Raw genomic sequence first — 4,369 nt, forward strand, 5'->3', positions numbered from 1 at the left:
AATCACAGTGGTTGAGGTTGGCAAAGACCTTCAGAGCATCAAGTCCAACCATAAAGAGCAGTAAGTAGTTAAAAAATAAATCCATGCAGACACTGAACTCGGCAGCAGTGTGTCCTTCCCCTACAGCTTGTCCCCACCAGTGATGGAAATTCCACTGGCAGTGAGGGATTTACCCTAAACCACATCTGAACTCTTGGCTACAGCCCCAAGGGAGCCACTGGGCAGGGTGGGAGCTCCACCAGCTCTCCAGCCACACTGTGGTTTTACAGTGTCAATTTTCAGTTCACAGATCAGTCATTCCAAACTGAGATGGGAAGAGCATCTTTAACACACTGTTACCCAACCCACACCCAGGATGCAAAGCTCATGGTGAACCTTTCCATCTCCAGCTGTTTTTGCAAATAAGCAATTCAGGGCTCACTGTTAGGTGAGAAGTTGGGCAGCAGCACCTCCTGACCAGTGACACCAGTGGCACAGGACTAGAGGCCAGTGGCAGAGTGTGGCCCTGCCAGGGATAGGTGTGGGACAGTTCAGAGGTGACTCTCATCTCACCCCACACACACAGCTTGACCCAAGCACTGTGACTGTGCCCAGCAAATAGGAGTTAAATACTGAACAACAAGTTGTAACCAAAACTTTAATCCCAAGGATCTCACAAAAGACATTTTACAAGTGACATGAAAATTCTTGTACAGTAAAGAAATGTTTAATTCCTAAAGTTTACAATGTACCATTAGACACAACACATCCACTCCAGGTGTCAGTTCTGTGGAGTATTTGGTCAATTCAGAGGTTCTGGAATAGATGGTCAATCACAATTGGCTATTCAAGAAGTGCTCCAGTCATACCAAGTACAAAATTAACTGTACTATGGCTAAAAATTTGTATTCCATGTACTATATAAAGCAGTTCAGCTCCAGGTAATCTGCTGGAGCTGGAGGAAGCTGCAGCACTTCTCTCCCCTCCCTGCTGTGTGATCCCACCAGAACACACCACCCCAGCCCAGCAGCACTCTCCAGCTGCAGACACAGACTGCTCACCATTCCACACACACACCAACCACATCTAATGGTACATTGGAAAACCATTAATATTACAAATCATAGGATCTGCTCAGAAACCATATACAGATTCACATCTTTACATTTGCCACCTGTTACAAGATACAAGGAACAAAGCGAGTTCGACAGCTAAAACATTTTAAAAATGCACCAAAAGCTTTATGAAGTTTCGAAACAAAACAATGTTCTGTACATACTCCTCCTGGCCCTCAGGTCTCGTGACTTCCTGTACACAGCTCCTTCCCACAGTCCTATTTCCTCTCATTTGACCTGGAGCGACTGAGGAACAAGAGAGGAACAAGAGAGGTTGGGTTAGTGTCCAGGTGTCAAGAGCAGCACGTTCTCCTTTAAACCCTCCAGCCCAAACAGCAGAGATTTAACCATTTAACAATCCTGTTCATTTAAGGAGTTATTTCATGCTTCAAGGTGAAGAACCTCCGAAGATTCTAGATTCCCACAATCTTTTTCAGCATTACCAAGGCACAGAAAATCATTTCCCCATGTTTACTCAGCACACAAAGTCACTGGAGACTCTCCTTACCTGCGAGACCTGGAAAAGGAGCGAGAAGGCTTGTGGTTCCTCTCCCGTGAGAGTGATCTCTCTCTTCTTCTGTCTCTGGAGAGGGACCTGGTACAGATCACAACACCAACCATCAGAGCAAAGCTCCATCAGCCAACAAGGCTACCTCAGGAACTCCCCCCCAGCAGTGAAGGTTTCTAACTACTCAACCTGTTCAACCTTTGCTTCAGGTGAGAATAACCAGCTAGAGCCAAGAGCTCGAGCTGTGAACAGGCACCCAGAGCTCTGCAGCAGTTTGTCCCTGTCCAGACACTGCAAGTGAGTTAACATGGTGTGTCCATGTACACCTACACATCCCCCATGGATTCTGGAAGCTTCCCAGATCCTATCACAGCAGTGTGTGACAGCAGAATGTGCTCCCAGGCTCCACGTAGCTCACCCAGCAAATCCCATCTAATTACCACCCTGATTTATAGCTGGACTCAATCTCAAAGGTCTTTTCCCACCTAAGGGCTTCATAATTCTACACCCACAGGACCTGGTGGGGAGCAGCACATTAACACACAAACTTTGGGAAAAACTGGCAGCTGCAGAATGGAAATTACTTCCATCCTTAATATCCTCTCCAGTCTAACCCGGAATCTCAAACAGCTGTGAATTCCAGGCAAACACTATGGCAGAGGCAGAGCTGTTTCTCTTTTACCAAACTGCCCTGTGACTGGGGGCAGAGCTGCTCTGCGCTGCTCCTGTTAGAATCACAGTTATCATCCAGGTTGGAGGAGACCTCTAAGACCAGAGTCCAATCACTAACCTGCCACTCTGCTGTACACCCTACACCATATCCTCCAGCACCAGATCCAGACACCTCTTAAACACTTCCAGAGATGGTGACTGCACCACCTCCCTGGGCAATGTTCCAGTGCCTGAACACCCTCACAGGGAAAACATTTATCCTAATGTCTATCTGCCTCAGCCCTGGCTCAGCTCAAGGCCATTCCTCTACTCCTCTCCCTGCAGCCATGGCAGGAGAGACTCCCCCACCTCTCTCCAACCCTGTCAGGGAGTTGGAGAGAGCCATGACGTCACCCCTGAGCCTCTTTTCAAGGCTGAACAGACCCAACTCCCTCAGCCCTTCCTCACAGGACATGTTTTGCAGACCTTTATGTTCAAACCTCGGGGCTGGAGATGCCCCTGTGGTGAGGGATGGATTCCTACCTGCTGCGGCTCCGGGAGAAGCTTCTCCTTCGCGGTGATCTAGAACCAGAAAGGCAGATGTGAGGCACTTGATCCACTCTCTGAGCATTACTGGGGTGAGTGAGGCATTTCCCAACTTGTCAAACTCACTGTTGGGCCCAGGGAACGTGCCAAGAATAACTGGCATCCATCATCCAGTAAAAGGCATGGAAAGATTAGGCAGTAAAACCAAGCTCAGTGTGAACAGCACATTTCCAACCACGAATCACTTTTAACTAATTGCTCCAGAGCACAGTTGTCCAATGCAAACACTTTCCATTTCGACTAAATACACTGCCCAGAACACCACACCAAAGTCCCACAAGTGGTTCCATAAAAAAAAAAAACCAAAACCAACAACCAACCAAAAAATAGCACAGACCAAAATGTTTTGGAACCCATGCAAGGCAAAAAGGTTGTAACAAGACATAAGAGATACCAAGTGGGAGAAAAAAAAAAAGTGAAAATGCGCTCAGTGTCAATACTGCTAATGCCATTAAGTGCTACATTAGAACTGCATAGTTGTGATTTTTAATGCCATCAGAGTGTGTTTAGGCTATTTTCGTTTTTTTTAAAAAAAAAAGATTAAAAATTAAAAATATAACCTTAGCTCGGCCCAGTTCATCCCAAAAAAAGTCATTGTTTTAAGGTTTGAAAACTGTTAGTAAAACCATTTAAAGGTGATAGGATTTGTCTGGCAAGGAAAAAAAAAGCTACATTTGGTTAGAGCTTTATTAAAGAATTTAGTTTGGCATCTCACATGCAAATAATCCTGTTCGGTTTTTTTCGTCTTTTTTTTTGCTGTTATTCCCAGTGTAAGAGCTTCCATATCACCCTTAAAAGTTTTCTCAAGCAACATATGTACGTTACCACTCAATTATATGCACAGCCAGCCTTTGATTGAGAAAAGTAATTACTTATTAAGCCGCTTACTCCTTATTTTTAACCAGCAGTAAACTGTATAAGCAGGAAAAACTTACTAGTCTTTGGTTTCAACAAGCTAGAAATGGTGAGGTGAGGCTGCCGGACTGACTGCCAAGAAGAATTTGCTGAAAAGGTTTTGCCAGATGTTGCGTTGGATTTAGTTGGTTGGCGAAGGGGGTGTTGTGGATTTTTCCTGCTTTTTTGTTAGCCGAAGGCTGCTGCTGTAGTTGTTGTGAAGACACATTTGGTAAATAAACAGCTGAGCTGATTGGCCGGGAATGTGTGGGCGGTCGAGGTGGCTGCTGCCGATTTGGTTAAGGTTGGAGAGAAGGCTGAGAGAAAACAGCATGCTCGGGAACCAAAGGGCGGTGCAACCTGACGACTGGCCATGCCTGGGTCATGTGAAACGACACCAGCCAAGCTGCGTGGGGCGCGCTGGTCACATGACGCTGAAAGGGCTAGTTGACTGGCTAATGCAGACTCAGAGGGTGGTGAGAAGAGACATGATGGTGACTCTGTAACGGGTTCATTTTTATTAATAGATGGACCAAAAAAGCATAAAAAAAATGAAAAACAAGCCATCAGTACAACCATCTATTAGCTAATAAATACTCCTAGCGGGTTATTTTTT

At 45.7% G+C, this 4,369-nt stretch overlaps 1 long non-coding RNA gene across 1 annotated transcript; it reads right to left on the bottom strand.

Annotated features, from left to right (window-relative positions):
• Positions 1-995: 995 nt before the first annotated feature.
• On the bottom strand, positions 996-4,368 carry LOC103797673. The gene is made up of 4 exons (XR_624727.1): positions 3,795-4,368; positions 2,797-2,835; positions 1,603-1,689; positions 996-1,340 (listed from the first exon to the last, which is right to left on the bottom strand). It is a non-coding gene; the product is annotated as an uncharacterized LOC103797673 (long non-coding RNA).
• Between the last annotated feature and the right edge of the window lies 1 nt (position 4,369).

The sequence above is a fragment of the Acanthisitta chloris genome, unplaced genomic scaffold, assembly GCF_000695815.1.
Source record: "Acanthisitta chloris isolate BGI_N310 unplaced genomic scaffold, ASM69581v1 scaffold43982, whole genome shotgun sequence".
NCBI classification, from domain to species: domain Eukaryota; kingdom Metazoa; phylum Chordata; class Aves; order Passeriformes; family Acanthisittidae; genus Acanthisitta; species Acanthisitta chloris.